Source organism: Hyperolius riggenbachi, chromosome 4, assembly GCF_040937935.1.
Source record: "Hyperolius riggenbachi isolate aHypRig1 chromosome 4, aHypRig1.pri, whole genome shotgun sequence".
Classification (NCBI taxonomy): Eukaryota; Metazoa; Chordata; class Amphibia; order Anura; family Hyperoliidae; genus Hyperolius; species Hyperolius riggenbachi.
The window spans coordinates 106,254,133-106,276,800 of NC_090649.1; the positions used below are offsets into that span (position 1 = coordinate 106,254,133).

The window sequence follows — 22,668 nt, forward strand, 5'->3', positions numbered from 1 at the left end:
TGCCTCCTTTGTTTTGATTTATTTGGTCTGGATTCATAGACCAGTGCAGTGTGGTGGTACCTTATCCATTGTGTGTACTTGGTGTCTACTCCTCTGCTTCAGGGCCAGTGAGAATAGGCCTAAGCAGACCTGTGGCGTTACCTCTAATGACTAGTTCTTAGACTGTACATTTACTGCTGTTTACAGTTGGGAGAGGCCCGTGTTCCATTATCTGTCACTCTCCTGAGATATTTGTCTGCTGTGTTTCGGAAACTGGCGTTGAACTTTCCCAGAAACAAGCGATTGCTTACCTGAGTGTTTTCTCTCATGGAACAAGTAAACACGCTTAAGCACATTCCTAAATCACACTCCCTGCAAGGGAAGCCTCAGACTGATAAAGAAACAATATGTGCCAAAAACATTCAGTGTTTGTATTTCTTGAATTCCTCCTCCTCCTCTTCCAACTTCTGTATTCAAGTAATAAAGCCTGTGAAAAATTAGACACCTATAAAATTGATGAGCACTGCAACCATGCATAAATCAATACCTCTTTGCTATAATACTTTGTCATTAGTAACAAACAATCGTCAGGACATCAAGAAACATAAACAACAATCAGCTCCTGCTGCTCTTGATAAACCTGCTGACATCGTAAGACAGAATGAGAAACTCAACAACAGTACAAATAAAGTTTACTAGCCGACCCGCGGCATAGCATACGCCGCATAAGGGGTAGCGGACAGGAAGGGGGTATTGGGCACAGTGGCGGGGAGGGGGGTCCCCCATGTGCGCTCCCCCTCCAGCTTAAACTCAGCAGCAGCCGCCGCTATTAGTAAGAGGCAGTGGGCGGGGATGACTCACCTCTTCCACGTTCCAGCATGCGTTCCACTGTCATCACTTCCTGCAATGCCGCCAACTGTGTTGTAAGTGGACCCCATTGCAGAAAGTGACGACAGTGGAACGCATGCTGGAACGTAGAAGAGGTGAGTCATCCCCGCCCACTGCCTCTTACTGATAGTGGCGGCTGCTGCAGAACTTAAGCTTAAGCTAGAGGGGGAGCGCAGATGGGGGACCCAGGTGAGGGGGGTGTCCTACCCCCCTCCCTGCCGCTGTGCCCGCTACCCCCTCCAGCTCGGTGGCAAGTCTAGGACCGCCCCTGGGGGCAGGGCGCTACTTCTTCTTCTTGCTTGGCCCGGCCCCTTCTTCTTGCTTGGACCGGCCCTGGGGGCAGGGTGCTACTTCTTCTTGCTTGGACCGGCCCTGGGGGCAGGGCGCTACTTCTTCTTCTTGCTTGAAGGTTGAGGCACTTACTCTATTATATATATATAGATATTCCCTCCCTTCCACCCTTTATAAAGGCCTGTTGTGTGATCTCTTAGTATTAGTGGCTTGGGAAAGGGGTGCATTGTAGGAAAAGGTTTTTAGCCGAAATGAGGGTGTTACCCATGTTTTCCATGCAATCTTTTCCCATCCGGCTGTCCTCTGAGTTGTACTTCCTCGTTCTTGCCTACGCCAGCCACACAGAGAACTTGACTACTGGGTAGGCAAAAATCTTGTTAATGGTACAATTTTTTCATTTTTTTTTCTGATGGGGGAGGGGGGAATTAGATAATTTCATTTGATTATTTAGTTAAATTGAATATAAAGATTTTTTCCAACATACCCAATTGGATTTTTAAAGAAAAAAAAAACAGGATAATTGTTTGTTTTGACTTGATCGAAAAAAAAGATTTTCGACTTTCATTCGATTTGATCGTTTTGGTCGAATAAACAGGAAAATCAAACATTTGGGCCTCGATTCACAAAAGCGTGCTAACTCAGTTAGCACGCCCACAGCTTTTACTCATCGCTTGCAACCGGGTACGCCCAAATCGTCACACCATGCGACATTATAGGCGCACCTAGTGCGCCGTTTTCCGCACACACCGCACGGCGATAAACTTTGTGCACGCTAACTTAGCGCGACCTAAAGCCCTTTAGGTGCAATAAGGGTCTTTTCACGGGCGTGCTAACACTTAACACGCTTTTGAATCGACCCCCTGGTCAAATAAACAGGAAAATCAAACCTTTTTATTGCACCGTGTGTGGGCACCATAAGCAAGATTAGGACCGATTTGCTGCAAAACCAAACTCATCAATTGCTAGTTGTTAAAAGGTACCCAGCAGCCACTGACCCTACACACCAGTGGGAATGGCCTCATTTGATTGCATGCACAGCATTGAGGTGCCCATACACTCGTCAGATTAGCAGCAGATAGATAAGAAATGCATCTGATGATCAATCTGATGTGTTTTTAGAACATTTTTTACCAGGATAGAATTCCAATAGATTTCAGTTTGAAATCTATTGAAATTCGATCTGATGGCATTTTTTTTGCCATCAGATTTCCATTAAGCCCAATCTACACGATACGATTCTTTATACGATTCGATTACGATTCTATTTACGATCCGATTAAATCCGTCATGTCCGATCAGGATTCGATTCGATTCAATTCGATTTGCCATTGTTTTGCAATCTCAAATCGAATTGAATCGAATCGAATCCTGATCGGACATGTTGGATTTAATCAGATCGTAAATAGAATCGTAATCGAATCGTATAAAGAATCGTATCGTGTAGATTGGGCTTTAGGGCCAATGCAAAATGATAAGCAATCTCATCATATCGACCTAGATTTTCCACCCTGCCAGTTCGATGGAAATCCATCGAAATCGGCCGTCGATCGGTCGATTGGCCAACCGATTTGCAATCGATCGATCGATTTTGATCGATCGGTCGGGAGGAAAATTGGCTGAGTGTATGGGCCCCTTTGACCAGTAGCCGCACAGTTCAACCATTCGAGTGAATTAGCCCTTTTGTTTGGTACATACAATTTTAAAAAATCCTTCTGCTGTGGGGTGATCTAATGTTTTTTGCCACCATCCAGGTCTATGGCAGCCTTCACACACAATAAAACTTAAAAGGTGAAGAGGGCACTGCGCATATGAGTTCATCTCCTTACACACAAGTGAACTCCCATGTATTGGATTTCATATGACCACCAACATGTCTCTAGAAGTCTTGTAAAGGAGACAGGAGTGTAGACTAGACACCTCTATCCAGACAGCGTTTAGCTTCTGCACATCAATCAAATAAGCTGCAGATCTTCTCATTCACAGGCCTCAGCTGCCTGGAGGGAAAGTCTGCTGTGCAGCATCTGCTGGAAATGATACATGTGGGGATAGAAACTGTATCTAAAGATAATATGACATGATAAAGTTACACAAGACTCCTACTCTTTTATGGCCTGTATTAGAACTCCTCTTTTAGATTCATTTAAGGTGCTCATACATATGGCGACTTTGGAGGCCGATCAACCAATAGACAGATCGCTCTCTGATCGATTGGAGAGAGATCTGTTGGCCGCAATAAACCGCGGGCTGATTCCCGACCTATTTCAGCATGAAATCTTTTAGCAAGTGGCCTTGTGACGCCACCTCGGCTCCCCTGGCTGCTGTCCACCTGAGTATAAATGTACTCCCCAAGCCCCTGCATTAATACATTACCTCTCCGCCTCCCGCTGGACTCCTTTTCTGGGTACCGGCACAACCACGTTTTGTGAACCTGGACGAGGTAATGTGTTGGTGCAGGGGCACGGGGAATACAATTACACTGGGGGGACAGCAGCCTGGGGTTTCTGCCGTTGTTCGCGATTATTGCATGTTACCACCAGGCACCCGATCAAGCATGTCGGGCTCTTGCAGCAAGTCCAATCAATACATTTGACCAATTTTGGCCCAAAATTGTTCGAATAGTCTTTCAGGCAAGCTTTTGGCAGAACAGATTCTCATCTGATTCGATAATAATTATCAATTGAATGGTTGATCAGCTGCCAAATCAGGAGATGTATGGGCACTTATACTCTTATGGCTCTTAGGCCTCATATACACATAAGAGGCTGTTGCCCAGCGTGGATTGGGACTCAATCTCTTGGGCGCCAGTTTGATCCTGTACAGATGTGTCACTAGTCTGCAGGCTAGAAGTGCATTCTGTCACTATGGAGGGGTTGTACGAATGATACAGCTTCTGGCAGGCAGGGTGAGTCAGGAGGATAATGTACTCAGGCGTCACTCATCAGAATCAGAATCAGAATTTATTTCGCCAAGTACAACGGTGAATTGTACCCGGAATTGGTTTTGGCGCATACAGGGTCGTTGGTGAAAAACAGAAAATAGCATGGTACATACGTAGACGTGGGACAAGCATACATAGGGCAACATTACAGTTTGTGCGTACATTTAAGCAGAGCGTCGTATACAATTAAGCATAGGTACATACGTATAAACAAAAGCAAAAGCAAAATCAAAGCAAAAACAGAGCATTACAGCATACACGTACAGTAACATAATACAAACAGAGCATTACAGCATACACGTACAGTAGCATAATACAAACAGAGCATTACAGCATACACGTACAGTAACATAATACAAACAGAGCATTACAGCATACACGTACAGTAGCATAATACAAACAGAGCATTACAGCATACACGTACAGTAACATAATACAAACAGAGCATTACAGCATACACGTACAGTAGCATAATACAAACAGAGCATTACAGCATACACGTACAGTAGCATAATACAAACAGAGCATTACAGCATACACGTACAGTAGCATAATACAAACAGAGCATTACAGCATACACGTACAGTAGCATAATACAAACAGAGCATTACAGCATACACGTACAGTAACATAATACAAACAGAGCATTACAGCATACACGTACAGTAGCATAATACAAACAGAGCATTACAGCATACACGTACAGTAGCATAATACAAACAGAGCATTACAGCATACACGTACAGTAGCATAATACAAACAGAGCATTACAGCATACACGTACAGTAGCATAATACAAACAGAGCATTACAGCATACACGTACAGTAACATAATACAAACAGAGCATTACAGCATACACGTACAGTAGCATAATACAAACAGAGCATTACAGCATACACGTACAATTTATGCAATACACACATAGCATAGCAAGACATACACTGATAGCGGGAACAGAAAAAGAGTGGGACTGGAGGAGCAGCCTGAGAGCTGATATGAGCGCTGCCATTTTCGGCACTGGACGCTACACAGCGACGCGCTCCCAACTAGACAGGTGCTCCGATTGTCCGCGGAAAGTAGAGAGGATGCTGGGGGGGGGGGATCGTGATGGAGGCGGCCAGCAGGGATCACTTGAGCCAGGTTGCTCGAGGAGAATCGCTCCTAATTTCAGGGTCCGCATGGCTGGTTGATGAGGGTGCAGACCCAGTGGGGCCCTGTGGTGCCAGGGGGCACCTTTGCTGGGCAGCAGTGGTGGACAGCAGTGGTGGATGTGGGGCCTGGGGCCACCCAGGCTGGGCAGCAGTGGTGGACATGAGGCCGGGGGGCACCTTGGCTGGGCCCCATTAGTGGACATAGGGCTGGGAAGGGGGCACCCTGGCTAGGCAGCAGAGGTGGACAGGCCAGGGTCAGCATACCTTCTCTGTGGCTGCGAGGAGCAGCCACAGGCCCTCCATCAGCACGGTGGCAGCCTGGTCGTGGTCGTTTCCTGGTGACTGGGGAGCGCTGCAGACAGGCCTCCTCCGTGACCCATGTGCCCTTGCTGGTTCCTGGGCGACCCGTGGTGGAGGGGGACCGGCAGCCCCAGCAGTCCTGTGATGGGGAGGTCTCCGGTGGCGGCCCTGGTCGGCAAGTGGTGGCGGCGGGAGCACGTGTTGGCGGCGGGGGCATATTGCGGCTTCTTCCCAGGCGGCAGCCCCCGACAGTCATGAGCGACCGAGGGCAGTGTGGAGCCGCCGCTGCCCCTCTCCGTGTGGTCCCCGGCAGGAGAGGCGGAAGCTATGCAGCGTGGAGGCGGTGTGGTGCTGCGCAGCGCTGCGTGGTGCGTGCGGCGTCCCCTGGCTCCAGAGCGGCGTCCCGGCTCCCCTGGCAGCAGTGATGGATTCCCCGGGCAAGCAGTCCTCACCCCGCAGCACGCTCCCTCCCGAACCTCCAGCAGCCTGCGAGGCACCATCGTGGCCCCTGCATCATCCTCAGGTGGGTGGAGGTGGTCGGTAGGTCGCCAGAGGGGATGTTAGGCTCATGCATCAGAGGCTCCTAAAGCAGATGTATGTCACATCTTTAGGTGACGTTGGGGAGTTCCTGTACACATGCTTGCTAACACCTGGTATAGTTTAGTGTGTGTACATAACTTTACCTGAGTACCTGAGACGTGGGCAGGGCTGGATTTACCATAAGGCACTGTAGGCATGTGCCTATAGGTGCCTGATGATGGAAAGGCGGCTCACTCCCCTCCCCCAGTGCCTCCCTCCTTCTTTGCCTATGCAGAGTCTGGAGCGGAGTGTAACTGAGAGGTTACTCACCTGGGTCTCACCATTCCACTAACCAGATCTCCCTTCAGTCAGGGGCACCTCTAGCTACCTAATACTTGGGGGCAACTCTAGCTACCTAATACTGAGGATAGCTCTGGCTACCTAGTACTGAGGGGCATCTGTAGCTACCTATGATGGGCAAGGGAAGTAAGGGAGAAGTGACAGCTGGGCCAGATAGCAAACTTGTGGTGCGGCCTGGAGGGCAAAGTCTTGGGTGCCAGGAGATCTGTGCTAATAGGCTCCTGTGATGTAAATCCAGGCCTGGATGGGGGATCCCAAAAAATTATACATACCTGGGGTTTCCTCCAGCCCCTTCAGGCTGATCGCTCCCTTGCCGGTTTCCTTTGCCGCCTGGATCCTCCACTATTCAGCTTGGCAATTCCTTCACTTGGGGCCAGTCGAAGCATGCGCAGTCCGGCTGCACACTCCCCCCATCGCGCTCCCATCACTGACGCAGTAGTACTCATTGTCAGCAGACCCTGCAACAGACCTCAGTGTGCGATAGCACATCTGTGGAAGACATCATGCAGTACTGCTTCAGAGGGGTCCGGCATAGAATGAACCCTTTGTTCTCTAAATGAACTCGATGGACGTATGTCTTTTTTCAACCCAAATAACTATGCAACTATGTAACCCAGGATAACTCAGACAACACAACCAGCTCCCTCACCTCAATCTTATCACCAGTAGCTAAGCAAATATAACTTGGCTATGGTGGACTAGAGCTGGTCAATGGGATGCTAAGAATTCTGGCTTGCATGCAACTATGCCAGTTTTATGCATCTTGGGACAGGTACAGTCCAATTCAATTCCGTAATTTGACTGGCCCAGTTCCCCAAAATGTTTAGTTTGCCTTAAATTTGCATGCAAGATGGAAGTAGTAGCCACCCCCCCTATGGACATGGCCACAACCCGCTGCTGAACTCAGGCGCCTGTTTATTGTTTGCCGATATCCAGAGTTTGCTATATAACAGCCGAAACCCAGTGCCAATTATGCACCCCTGCTGCGTCGTTAGTTAGAATTTGGTTATGTAATAGCTGAGCTCCGGTGCCCAATACACGGTACTCAGTCAACACCACCATAACCACAAATTAGGCTGTGGTCTATGGTGGCGCTTATTTTATTTTGCTGGCTGTGCACCCAAATTAACTGCTTTGCTTTGTCAGATGATGGGAATACAGTGAAAATTACAGAAAAGTTTTAAATGTGTTGGAAACAACTATTAGTGAGTGAAGGAAATGCAGAGCGGCACACTTATCCTGGTGTTTTTTTCGGGTGCATGACGCTAAGCCTCATCCCAAACGGTCTGCACTGTTCTGATGAAGGGGACCCTCCGTGGCCCCGAAACAATTGTTAACCGTAGTGTTGACATGTGATTGATTAAATTTCGCTTATTGAGAAGCTGGTGTGCTGACCAACCTTTCTACTTCTTGGAAACAACTATTAGACGGGGACTGGCACAGACAGGCAATACTGACGGATGTTGTATAAAACATTCCAACCACTTGAGGTTTGGCAGACACTGGTTGTGGGTTGGCACCTGCAGATCTCTTTTGTGGTACAAATTGCCCCTAACAGTTGAACAAAACTAGCAAATGAATTTGCTCACACAGACTCTTACGTATTGTGAGTATATTTTCATGGACTGTACTGTGTAATGCAGTGGAGCCTCATTGTTACACAGTACATCCCCTCCTTTCGGCCTTGTTCACATCATAAATTCGCAATCACTGCCAGTGTCAGTCAGGAAGTAAACTCTTTGACCCAGAAAATAATAAATACAATGAGTTTGATTCACAAAAGATTGCTAACTGTTAGCACAGCCGATTTCGCGTGAATTTTCGCGTGATGACACGTACCCTCGTACGCGTCATCGCGGTACTTCTGCGCACTCTTGACGCGACTTCAAATATAAACAGGAAGTGCGTCAAGAGAGGGCGGAAGTACCAGATGATACTAGCGCCCAAGAACTCCGGCTTCCCTCTTCCTGCCCTCCTCCTCCTCAGGTACTTTTGGGCACTTACATTTAATTATAGGGTACCGGCAGAAGGGAGAGCTTAGCGGGGAGGGGTGGGGGGCATTTCTGACCCCCCCCCCCCCCCCGCGCTGGGGGCATGCTCTCCCTTTATGCTGGGACCCTATAGGGGGCTATGTTCGGCCGGACACGGCTGTGTTCGGCCGAACAAAGAAGGCCTGTTCGGGTTCGGGCAGCGTGCCCGAGCACCCTCCCAAACACCATGAGGTGTTCGGGGGGTGCCGAACCGAACCCGAACAGGCCAAAATCCGGGCGAACCCGAACAGTGGCCAACACTGTTCGCCCATCACTAATACACACACTCCGCCGCCAGGAGCATACTACACCTGTGCAGCACTATTGCGCAGGTGCAGAATGTTCCTGGCTGTGGGAGCGGCATGCGGCCGGACAGCGCTGAATGGCTGAATTACCAGGACTCATAGCAGAAGATCCGGGTGGTGGAGGACAGCGAGGGACTGATTAGCCTGAAGGGGGCTGGAGGAAGCCCCAGGTATGTATAAAATTTTACTTTTCATCCGTCTCAGGTACCCTTTAATTTGTAGTCACCAAACCAAATTTTAACAACATATCAAATTATTTGATTTCATCAGCAAAGGGAGTGCATACATTTGCATAAATCAGCATCAATGCAGAATTATTTCCATCTCATTGACCATCTCTATTAGTGACACAGCTACACATCAGGCTTTATTCTTACAGCATAGATGTTATTTAGTATATATAAGAGATTCCTGTGTACACATCATATATACAGTCACAATCAGATATGTATATCTGACCTTAAAAATACGGGGACTGCTTTATTGAAGCAGCACAAGCAGGCCCGGCCCTAGACTTTTTGCCGCCTGAGCCAATCTTAAAAGAAATCGCCGCCGCCCCCAAGCCGTGGGTGTGGGGGGGCCGCCCGAGCTGGAGAGGATAGCGGGCAGGAAGGGGGTATTGGGCCTAGCGGCGGGGAGGAGGGTCAGACCCCCCCTCCCTCACCTGGGTCCCCCTTCCTCCGCTCCCCTCCAGCTTTAAAAAGTTACGTTGCTGCCTGCAGCTATTGTAAGAGGCAACGGGCGGAGATCACTCACCTCTTCCTCGTTCCAGCCTGCGCTCCACTGACGTCACTTCCTGTTACGCCGCCCAGGAAGTGGTGAGTTGCCTCTTACAATAGCTGCAGGCAGCAACGTGACTTTTTAAAGCTGGAGGGGAGCGGAGGACGGGGGACTCAGGCGAGGGAGGGGGGGTCCGACCCCCCTCCCCGCCGCTAGGCCCAATACCCCCTTCCTGCTGCTATCCCCTCTAGCTCGGGCGGCCCCCACACCCACGGACTGGCGGGTGCCGCCCCCCCAGAAGTGCCGCCTGAGGCAAAAGTTTCACCCCGCCTCATGGGCGGGCCGGCCCTGAGCACAAGTAACTAATTTTGATTGGTTTATTTCATTTTTGTGGACTAAGCACAGCTATTACTGTATATATACTGTATATATACATTATTTTTAATGACCATTATCTGAGAAATAGAACATTTTATCATATTTTCTATTTTAATTACAGTTACAAATTCATTAGAAGTCGGAGTCGGAGTCGGTGCATTTTTTCCCGACTCCGACTCTGACTCGAGGCACCCAAAATTGCCCGACTCCACGACTCCGACTCCGACTCCACAGCCCTGATAAATTACACAAAATTTTGCATAACTACGCAAAATTATGAATGGCTTACATTTACATACGTAATTGCGGATTGGAATGCGAAATTACGATTATATAAAATCTGTGCTCATCATCACTAGCAGTATTTACTTTTTTTATAATCATATTCATGTCCTGCAGGACTAGTGGGAAAGAGTGGGGGCCCTTAGGGCGCGATTCCACTTGAGCGTCGCGCGTCTGCGAGACGCGCGCCGGCTCTTCTGGGTCTGCGGGGAAAGCAGACGAATCCCATCAGCCATGCCATGCACGGCTATGGGATCCGCAGCCTCCCGTGCCGATTCAGATGTAAAAACCAGCCTAATCGCTAGCGGTAGCGATTCGGCCGGCGTTACCAATGCTATGGCAGAGTTTCCCCGCACTATTCGCCTGCGGGGAAACTCTGCGGATTCGCGTCGGTTTCGGCTCAAGTGGAAACGCGCGCTTAGAGTAATAAAAACTTTGCCTGGATCCTCAAGAAGAACAGGACAGGAGTTAAAAAAAACAACAGAATAAACTGTTGAAGAATAACAAGTCAGCCTTATTTTATGCAAAAACAATATCGTTTACAGGGCAACAGAACTGTGTGTATTGTGTGAGCAAATACGTTAATAGTTAGAGACTAGTATGTGATGTTCTTCCCAGGTCTGGAAAGAAAGGGCTCCTCAGGCGGTGAGGTGAGTCACAGGGAATCTGGTTTTACAAGGAAGAATTACAGCTTGAGCTGCATTGTATTGAATTGTGATGACAGGTGGAGCAGGGAGGCGCTGGAACGTGCAGCAGAAGCACAGAAGGGAAAGTCAAAACAAGGAGAGGTTTCATAAGATGAGAATACAGCTTACACAGGTCTACTATGGAGGCAGCATTGTGCACAGCTGGCACGATGGATAAGGGACTGTAGCCCTGATTTAGAAAGCTGCAGAACATGGGAGAACATACAGCTTTGCTTTCTGCAAATTGCATGACTGGAAGTGACAAACCTCTCCAACAGAGCCAGACGCAGGAACACTCTTACCTGTGGTGGATCTCAACCCGGCATGTTAAGGCGTTCCTCCAACCTGGGCCGGATTTACCATAAGGCACTGTAGGCACATGCCTACAGGCGCCTGATGGAAAGGCAGTTCACTCCCCAAGCCCCTCCCTCCTTTATGCAGAGTCCTGATGAGTGTAAATGAGAGGATACTCAGCCAGCTCTCCACATTCCACTGATGAGATCTCCATTCAGTTGGAGACACCTCTAGCAACTTAATACTGAGGGTATACCTGGCTACCTAATATTAAGGAGCACCTGTGGCTATAGGGAAGTAAGGGAGAAGTGACAGCTGGGTCAGCCAACACATTTGTGGTGTGGTTTAGAAGGGGGGGGTTGTAGGTTCATGGAGGGTGAAGTCTAAAGGTGTGAACACACAGGATTTTTCCAAATGTCCAGGCGTTTGGACGTCTAAACGAATCGGGCGTGTGTACAAACGGTCGTTCAGCTAATGACGCTGGTTCTGACGGTTCCGCTTGGCGGATCGGTCAATTCCAGTCTTATCAGCTGAACGACCGTTTGTACACCTGTCCAATTTGACGTTCAAACGACCGGTCGTTTGGAAAAATCCAACGTGTGTATGTACCTTAATGTGCCAGGACACCTGTGCCTATAGACTCCTATGATGTAAATCCGGGCCTGCCTCCAACCCTATAGAAATATATTTAAAGGAACTCAGAGCTGAACATATTAAAAAGATTTATACATACCTGGGGCTCCCTCCAGCCCCATCCGCTCCGATCTCTCCCATGCCGCTGTCCTCCGTTGCCCGCAGCTCCGGTATCGGGTCCCGTCACTTACATCAGTCGGCTCCAGTCTACACAGGAGAAGTGCGCCCTCTATGTATCTCTCCAACGGCTGCGGGAGAGATACGCAAAGAGCACATTTCTCCTACGTAGACTGGAGCCGACTGACGTAAGTGACGGGACCTGGTTCTCGAAGGACGGCGGCGTGGGAGCGATCTGAGCGGATGGGGCTGGAGGAAGCCCCAGGAATGTATAAATCTTTTTTATATTTTCAGTTCTGGTACACTTTAACTCCATCCCTGGCAGGTGGGCATTTATTTGAGTATTAAACCGCATAGGCCTCATTTACACTTAACGCAGGAAGAAGTGAAGGCAAGACTAAATAAATTAAAAATAGACAAGGCACCTGGCCCGGATGGCATGCATCCTCGGGTCCTAAGGGAATTAAGTTCAGTTATAGATAAACCCCTTTATCTTATCTTTTGTGACTCTCTTGCAACTGGCAGAGTCCCAGTGGATTGGCGCACAGCCCACGTTTTCCCATTATTTAAGAAGGGCAAAAAATCTGATCCAGGAAATTATAGACCTGTAAGTTTAACATCAGTTGTATGCAAACTATTTGAGGGGTTACTAAGAGATACTATACATGACTTCATAGTAGAAAATAATCTTATTTCTCAGCATCAACATGGGTTTACTAAAGACAGGTCCTGTTTGACTCACATGCTCAGCTTTTATGAGATAGTGAATGCTAATATGGATATTGGGAATGCTGTAGATGTGATATACTTGGACTTTGCAAAGGCCTTCGACACTGTTCCCCACAAAAGTCTGGGGCAAAAGTTGAGGATGCAAGGACTGGGGAAGAGTCTGTGTTCATGGATAGGGAACTGGCTAATGGACAGAAAACAAAGAGTTGTGGTCAATGGATCGTACTCAAAATGGGAGACTGTTAGCAGTGGGGTCCCACAGTGGTCTGTTCTGGGTCCAGTGCTCTTCAATTTATTTATTAATGACCTAGTAGATGCAGTAGTGAGCAATGTTGCTATTTTTGCAGATGATACAAAATTGTGCAGAATCATCAACTCTCAGGAAGATAGTGTCATATTGCAACAGGATCTGGATAGGATGGCTATATGGGCACATACATGGCAGATGAAATTCAATGTTGACAAATGTAAGGTCATGCATTTTGGACGTACTAATGGTCTAGCACCATACAAAATAAATGGGATACAGTTGGGGACATCAAACTTGGAGAAGGACTTAGGAGTACTCATTGACAACAAGTTAAATAATCGTACTCAATGCCAAGCAGCTGCAGCTAAAGCTAACAAAATTTTGGGATGCATTAAAAGGGAAATAAAAACTCGAGATGCTAGCATAATATTGCCCCTGTTTAACTCTCTAGTAAGGCCACATCTGGAATATGGAATTCAGTTCTGGGCACCACATTACAAAAAAGATATTGCAGTTTTAGAGCAGGTGCAGAGACGAGCAACAAAATTGATGCGTGGGATGGAAGGTCTCACTTATCGAGAAAGGTTAGATAAACTGGGTTTATTTAGTCTAGAGAAAAGACGCCTTAGAGGGGATCTAATTAACATGTATAAATACATCAGAGGGCAATATAATACCTTGACGGATGAGCTTTTTGTCCCTAGGCCTTCTCAAAGGACTAGAGGACATGATCTGCGCATGGAGGAAAAACGTTTTAACCATTTATTTAGGAAAGGGTTCTTTACAGTAAGAGTGATTAAGATGTGGAATGCATTGCCACAGGAAGTCGTTATGGCAAACTCTATACCTGCATTTAAAGGGGGCTTAGATGCTTTCCTTGCGTTGAAAGACATCCATGGCTACAATTACTAGGTAATGCCTAATGATGTTGATCCAGGGATTTTATCTGATTGCCATCTGGAGTCGGGAAGGAATTTTTCCCTTTAGGGGCTAATTGGACCATGCCTTGTAAGGGTTTTTTCGCCTTCCTCTGGATCAACAGGGATATGTGAGGGAGCAGGCTGGTGTTGTACTTTATACTGGTTGAACTCGATGGGCGTATGTCTTTTTTCAACCAAAATAACTATGTAACTATGTAACACTGGAGCATTTTACTAGAGATTTCAGCAGCTTTTTCAAACACTAGCGTTTTAAAAAGCGCAATTGCTAGCATTTTGAAAAAAGCTACTTTAATGTAATGTGTATGGCAGTTTTCTTACTTAACGATCGCCAGCGATTTGCTGAAATCACAAAAGCGCTGCATGCAGCATTTTTAAGCGATTTTGAAGTGATTGCGTTCCAGTGTTATAGAATTGCAAAACGCAATTGCTCCAAAATTGCTTTCCTGTACAGCGAAAAAAATCACTGGAGAATCACTTTGCTTTGCAAAACGCTAGTGATTTTATTATTGTTATTGTTTTGTGATTCCCAGTGTGAAAGAGGCCTAAGGCTGCAGAACGTTTCAGGCCGCTTTCATTTTTAAAGAAAAAAAGCCTGCTTCCATTGAAATTGCAGTTATAAGGAAAAAATTGCAGCGATCGGAAATGTTTGAAAATTGATTTGTTTTTAAAATGAAAATGACCAGAAAAACAGTGTGATAGGACTCGAAGAGTGCTTTTATGGCGCTAGTTCCAGACTAGTCCCTACTTCTAGTTTCTTTCCTGTACATCAAGGAGCTGTCAGCCATACTATCTCAGAAAAAAAAAACACATATATTAGTAGATAAAATCTTGTTCTACTAACATAATATATGTATTGCATTGTCCACATTTTGATTTTAGTGATTTTTCTATAGTAAAAAAAGAGAAAATCCTTCCTAGGATTCTCTATTTTAACTGTGCCTTGTAATGAGTAGCGGAGATGCCGCCGCACGGGCAAGCGGCATGGCGGCTATCTCCGCGTTCCAGCCGGCGGCTTCTGTCGCGCAGCAACATGCTGCTGGTTCGCCTGGTCCTTCTAGTGCACACAGATTGAGAGCTACGTGCGCGCCAGGCGACAGGACCTTTATGCTAGTAGAAGGGGAGTCAGCTGATCAAGCCGATCAGCTGACTCCAGCTATGCTCCAGATTGGCTGAGTGACTGGGGCGGCGCTGTAGAGCGTTTTTAGTATTTATAGAACTTGCCTGTCAGTTGCAAGTTGTCTGCTGTTGCGAAAGCTTACGTGTTAAGACCATAGTCAGATCTTACAGTGTGTTAGAACCAGCTGGAGCTGGGAATTCACACTTAGTCAGATTCCGTTGATAGCCTTATTACTCTATTGCAGTGGTTCCCAACCCATGTGCCGCGACATATACATGTGTCGCGGCAGCTTCGGGTATGTGTCTCGGCTCTCTCGGAGGGGAGCAGCGCAGTGGAGGGAGAGCTGTGGGCAGCGGCAGAGAAGGGGGCCATCTCCCCCCCCCCTTCTCTCACTTTAGGGTGCTCTACCTCCCTCGCTCTCCCCTCCAATACTGTGTGTGTGGCGGCGCTTGGCAGCGGGCGGGACTTACCTTCCGTGTCGCTCCAAGCGCCGGCTGAAAGTTCTGGTTCTGCAGCTGCTGCTCTGGTCTGGATCAGGCCAGAGTAGTGGCAAATCATCCCGCACCGGCGACGAGACCAGACGGAGGACACGGAAGGTAAGTTCCGCCCGTCTGCCAGCCACCGCACTTCGTTCCGGAGGAGAGAGCAAGGGAGGGAGAGCACCCTGAGGTGCCGCTCTCCTTCCCTCGCTCTCTCCTCCTGGGGGGGGCACCTGGCTACATATACTGGGGACATATACCGGGGACATTTACACCTGCTTACATATACTGGGGACATATACCTCTGGCTACATATACTGGGCACATATATCCCTGGCTACATATACCGGGCACATATATCCCTGGCTACATATACCGGGCACATATACCCCTGCCTACATATACTGGGCACATATACCCCTGGCTACATATACTGGGGACATATACCAGGGACATATACACCTGCCTACATATACTTGGGACATATACCCCTGGCTACATATACTGGGCACATATATCCCTGGCTACATATACCGGGCACATATACCTCTGCCTACATATACTGGGCACATATACCCCTGGCTCCCTTTATTGGGGACATATACCGGGGACATATACACCTGCCTACATATACTGGGGACATATACACCTGCCTACATATACTAGGGACATATACCCCTGGCTACATATACTGGGCACATATATCCCTGCCTACATATACTGGGCACATATACCCCTGGCTACATATACTGGGGACATATAACGGGGACATATACACCTGCCTACATATACTGGGGACATATACACCTGCCTACATATACTGGGGACATATACCCCTGGATACATATACTGGGCACATATATCCCTGCCTACATATACTGGGCACATATACCCCTGGCTACATATACTGGGGACATATACCGGGGACATATACACCTGCCTACATATACTGGGGACATATACCCCTGGCTACATATACTGGGCACATATATCCCTGGCTACATATACCGGGCACATATACCCCTGCCTACATATACTGGGGACATATACCCCTGGCTACATATACTGGGCACATATATCCCTGGCTACATATACCGGGCACATATACCCCTGCCTACATATACTGGGGACATATACCCCTGGCTACATATACTGGGGACATATACACCTGCCTACATATACTGGGGACATATACCCCTGGCTACGTATACTGGGCACATATATCCCTGGCTACATATACCGGGCACATATATCCCTGGCTACATATACCGAGCACATATACCCCTGCCTACATATACTGGGCACATATACCCCTGGCTACATATACTGGGGACATATACCGGGGACATATACACCTGCCTACATATACTTGGGACATATACCCCTGGCTACATATACTGGGGACAACTGGCTGTTTGTCATTATGTGCATTTACTGGTGAAAAGCTGTCTCTTATTATGTGCATTTACTGGTGAAAAGCTGTCTCTTATTAGGTCAATAAAGAAAAAAGATGGGCACCGCTGCATAAAATACCCTTTATTGTGACCGGGTTGACACAATAGTTACAGCAGTGGGGGGAGGAAAGTTGTCTGACAGCTGTTTCGCAAGGGTTAACCTTGCTTCATCAGAGACTTCATTGTGTACTACATTGGAGCACGCTGCAGGTAAGCCCAGTGTGACCTGGGATCCATCCCTGTCGCATTTAGTGCCAGTTTTTTGCTCTCTCTACATTTGAGCTGTTTCTTATTATGTGAGTTTACTGGTGAAAAGCTGTCTCTTATTATGTGCATTTACCGGGGAAACGCTGTCTCTCATTACGTGCATTTACTGGTGAAAGGCTGTCTGTCATTACCTGCATTTACTGGTGAAACACTGTCTCTTATGTGCATTTAGTGGGGAAACGCTGTCTCTCATTACATGCATTTAGTCTACGTGTCACGGAGATCTGAACGTTTGGTTTGATGTGTCACAACTCCAAAAAGGTTGGGAACCACTGCTCTATTGTATTGTGAGACTTCTGTACCATTCTGTAGACTAGTTCCCAGGTGTTGAAACCAAGGACTTCACCCCTAAGACTAGGATATTGCTACATCGCTACTGTTTATGTGTTAGACCAGTTCTCAGGTGTTGAAACCAAGGACTTCACACCTAGATTAGGACTGTTATATATTTCTGTATACCTGTTATGATCTCTGGCTTTCCTGACCACTCTCCTGCTTACTGATTCGGTACTTCCGCTCACCTGATAAACTGTTGCCGACCTTGCCTGTACCTGGATACCGAATCAGTCTTCCGTCTCTGTACTTTATATGTCTGTATGTTGCTGACCTGGCTTGTCTGACCTTTCTGACTATCATCTAACTTTCAGGTGATCAGCCTTACTGTGACACTAGCTCTTCAGGTGTTCATTAACTTCAAGCACAGGCTTATGGTCCCCTGCTCCTCAGGAGACCATCTTGCAGCACAGTCAGTGGTCCCTCAGGGAATCTTTGGCTGCAGTAAAATCTGATTCCCTGCTCCTCAGGGAATCCTTGGTTGCAGTCCAATCATTATCTCTCATCCATCTGTTATCTCAGTTGCAGCCCAGTCAGTGGTCCCTGCTCCTCAGGCGTCCACTGGCTGCAGTACAATCTGATTCCCTGCTCCTCGGGGAATCCTCGGCTGCAGTTCAATCATAATCACTCATTCCATCTGTTATCTCATTTGCAGCCCAGTCAGTGGTCTCGGCCCCTCAGGGGTCCACTGGCTGCCGTGCAGTCTGATTCCCTGCTCCTCAGGGAATCCTTGGCTGCAGTAGTGTCTGTGTCTCCCGCTTCTCGGGAGATAACTTCTCTGATTACTGTTGCACCAAACACAATACCACATTGGGTGTCCTGTGTCTAGCTATACTAGTATTATTGGTGATTCTGCAGATCACCACATAATCAGGTATAGCATCTGTATTATTGGTGATACTGCAGATCACCAATAATCAGAAAAATCTGTGTTGCTGACACCAATCGTTACATGCCTATCTTGAAACCAGTCCTGATATTATTTCCTCCCTTACTCTCCTCTGCCTGATTGTGTATGCATTGCCCGCCCTCCTCCCAGTCTTCAGGCATTCCCACCCAGTACTGCAATAGAAAGTGCATTGTCTCAGCATGAAAAATATTTGGCCAATCAGAGAGGAACAGAGGTCCTGGGAGGGTAAAACAGGAGGACGCTTCAGCCAATCAGGCTGCATTAGTGAAGTCTTAGAGGAAAGTAAAGAAGCAAAAAAAAAGACAACCCATCATGCCCTGTAACTTCCTTTGTGCGGCAATGTACCAAATAAGAGTCAGGTAAACTGAGGAATGATCATTTATCAACAAGAAAAGCAATAGTGATTTTTAACTTTTGGATTGCCTGTTTAGCATCCTTATTACTTGTTTACCAGATAAAAATAAAGAACTGATTTTTGATTTTAAGTTACAGTTACACTTTAAGGTCTACCGTATTCAACACAACATCTCAACACTGCCTAATCTGACCCCCTATTGTGTGACTCTTTCAGATTGGTTTGTCACTCTTTCAGGATTGATGTAAAGCTCTATGCACATGTATTTTTCTTCTGAAAATATGTTTCATTTATTCCAATCCATTAATATGATTTATCTCTTATTTTAAAAGGTTAATATGTAGGAAAATGAATGATCAAAGGAAAAGATCTGTGTGGTTAAAATCAAATAAGATGTTCTTTTGCTCATGGACTCTTTGTGGTATGTTTGCCTAGGGGTGTGACAGGGGCATGGCTAGAGGTGTGGCAGGGTGTGTCCTAAATGTGTCCCTCTTTATTATCTGAAAAAGTTGGGAGGTATAGTATGGTCCAGTATGCTATTGGTTTCACAAAACAAGGCCAGGTTGCCACATGCATACTGTAAATCCAGACCTGTTGCATGATAATAGATTTACAATGCCTTTGTGTAAAATGATAGGTGTGCTAACAGTGACTCACAACTCATCTTCTGGAGGACTGAACTTCCACAATGTGTCTTTATGATCCCTCCAGGCATGGCTTTGCCCATATCGTCATTCCTCTGCATTCCCCAGCATTCAATAAGCCGTAACATCTAAAATAACAGAAATCCTTTAATTGGCATGATGCAGCTTATCCTACTTGTGTTCCGCAATATCCCTTTCTTCTACGTACACATTTTGTCACTTATGTAACAAAAGAATGCACATTGTTTCCTCTAGAGCATAAGTTCTTCTCCTGAGGAACATGGAGACCATGAGATGCTTCCAACAACTTCAGAGATAATTCTACTGCTGAAGCCACCTTGCCACTTTATAAAATGGGAGATTTTAGCTTAGTTTGACTGTACTTTTCCAAGCAAGGTGTTAGTTAAGATATAGGGATGTACTAAAACCCCGTTTGAATTCCCCGCCATGGGACGCTTTGGAAGTCTTCAGGAGCCAGAATGGTCCTGAAGACGGGCGGCTCCGTACTGCACATGTGTGAGCGTGCAAAAGAACACAGGTGCAGTATGGAGCTGCCCATCTTCAGGAGCACTTGGGCTCCCGAAGACTGCCAAAACCTCTCGCTGCGGCACAGAGCAGTATTCGACCGATCAATCGGATACTGTTAACGGGGTGACAGCACTGGAACGAGGAGCTCGTGAGAGAAGCAGGAAGGCAGAGTTCCCCAACCCTGTCCTCAAGGCCCACCAACAGTACATGTTTTACAGGAAACACAAACATGCACAGGCGAGGTGATTAGTGTCTCAGCAGAGCTGATTAACTACCTCTCTAGATTTCTACAAAACATGCACTGTTGATGGACCCTAAGGACAGGGTTGGGGAACACTGCTCTATAGTACCCAGAGCCTTCCCTTTCCATAGGTAAGTATCAGTTTCTTTTTTTTTTTCTGTTTAACATTCACTTTAACCACTTAAGTACCAGCGGTCTCTGCCTGCTGGTACAAAAACGACGGAATCCTGACGAATCGCCGCGCATACGCTCCGCACGCCGGGATCCTCCTGACATCCACTCTGCCGTCTCTATGACGGCAAAGTCATGTGAGCGGGTCGGGAGCTGCTTTCATTGGCTCCTGACTGTGTCTATCAATGTAAGCCTATGGGAGTGGCTTACATTGATAGACACGGCCAGCAGCCAATTAAATCGGCTCCTGACCGACTCATATAGCTATGCCGTCATAGAGACAGGCAGAGCCAGTGAGCTGCGGTGAGAGACATCAGGTTTCAGCGGCGAGATCGGAGGGGAGCGACGGAAACGGCGGATGCGCACTGAGGAGGTGATTGAAATCTACGCTCTGCCAGCCAGGTGACCACCAAAATGGCGTAGATTTCAATCACCATGGTCATTAAGTAGTTAAACTGAGTTGTCCTAAATTAGCTTACGTTTGTCACTTTACCTACCTGGTTTCTATTTCACTTTCTCACTTGATACTGTAGGGCAGGGGTAGGGAACCTATGGCTCAGGAGCCAGATGTGGCTCTTTTGATGGCTACATCTGGCTCACAGACAAATCAGTGCGGGTTGATTCACTAAGCTACACTGCTCAAGCAGCGCAAGTAACATTTTCACTGCTGTAGCATGCACTACTAACTTACTCGCACTCCTCACAAAACTAACAGCTGCTCCAATTGTCCCACTCTGGACCCTGTCAGGTCCAGTGACTTTTTAGGACAAGATCATATATCCGCACTTTGATTGGCCCAATAGGCTATCTGTCACTTAACAGGCAGCCTATTGGGCCAAAGTGCGGGGATCTTGTCCTACAAAGTGAATCAACTCCCTAGTCAGCTAACTAATTGTACAAGCTGTTAGTCTGTATTTTTCCTGTTTGGATTTTGGGGAAATTGCTGATGTTGCTGAAACCCAAGAGAAGCTGAAGATGTGTCTGACACTTCCGCTGCCCGGTGGATCAACTGTATACACATCACCATGGCAACAGGGACGTGAGCCCTCTGCTGCGCATGTGCACTGTTCCAGTTTGAAACATATTGTACGGCTCTCAGGGAGATACATGTTAAAATACGTGGCGTTTATGGCTCTCTCAGCCAAAAAGGTTCCCGACCCCTGCTGTAGGGGCTAAAATATATATTGAAGATGAGAAAATACAGGAGAAAAGTATACTGAATTGTGGTGAAAATCACAACTAAAGTTAGCTGAAGAAGTGTAGATCACTCACCTGATAACCTGCACACACAGATATCCCCCTAAAATAGCTAAAACAAAAAACATGTTAATTGAGAACATGGTTGTTGTTGTTCAATAATAAAATTATTCCTCAAAAATACAACTTGCCTAATAATTCTGCACTCCCTGTTGTTGTTCCTGATCGGTTCATGTGAAAGTTTAGAATTGACTGTTAATTAACAGGCACTCTGCTCAGTTATCTGTTGAACATCTGTTGGTGTGTGTGTGTGTGTGTGCGTGCGTGCGTGCGTGTAAATGGGGGGGGGGGGGATCCTATGCACAAGCTACATTTTCACCCTAAAAGATCATAAGATGAAAATCTAAGTTCTGTACATGCAGGTGACTATTACTGTGCATAATTATTAGGCAACTTAACAAAAAACAAATATATACCCATTTCAATTATTTATTTTTACCAATGAAACCAATATAACATCTCAACATTCACAAATATACATTTCTGAAATTCAAAAACAAAACAAAAACAAATCAGTGACCAATATAGCCACCTTTCTTTGCAAGGACACTCAAAAGCCTGCCATCCATGGATTCTGTCAGTGTTTTGATCTGTTCACCATCAACATTGCGTGCAGCAGCAACCACAGCCTCCCAGACACTGTTCAGAGAGGTGTACTGTTTTGCCTCCTTGTAAATCTCACATTTTATGATGGACCACAGGTTCTCAATGGGGTTCAGATCTGGTGAACAAGGAGGCCATGTCATTAGTTTTTCTTCTTTTATACTCTTTCTTGCCAGCCACGCTGTGGAGTACTTGGACGCGTGTGATGGAGCATTGTCCTGCATGAAAATCATGTTTTTCTTGAAGGATGCAGACTGCTTCCTGTACCACTGCTTGAAGAAGGTGTCTTCCAGAAACTGGCAGTAGGACTGGGAGTTGAGCTTGACTCCATCCTCAACCCGAAAAGGCCACACAAGCTCATCTTTGATGATACCAGCCCAAACCAGTACTCCACCTCCACCTTGCTGGCGTCTGAGTCGAACTGGAGCTCTCTGCCCTTTACCAATCCAGCCACGGGCCCATCCATCTGGCCCATCAAGACTCACTCTCATTTTATCAGTCCATAAAACCTTAGAAA

At 46.9% G+C, this 22,668-nt stretch overlaps 1 long non-coding RNA gene across 1 annotated transcript; it reads right to left on the reverse strand.

Annotated features, from left to right (window-relative positions):
* Positions 1-390: 390 nt before the first annotated feature.
* Positions 391-21,604, reverse strand: LOC137570440 (uncharacterized). Its single transcript, XR_011031049.1, has 3 exons — positions 21,564-21,604; positions 19,365-19,479; positions 391-466 (listed from the first exon to the last, which is right to left on the reverse strand). It is a non-coding gene; the product is annotated as an uncharacterized lncRNA (long non-coding RNA).
* Positions 21,605-22,668: the final 1,064 nt, after the last annotated feature.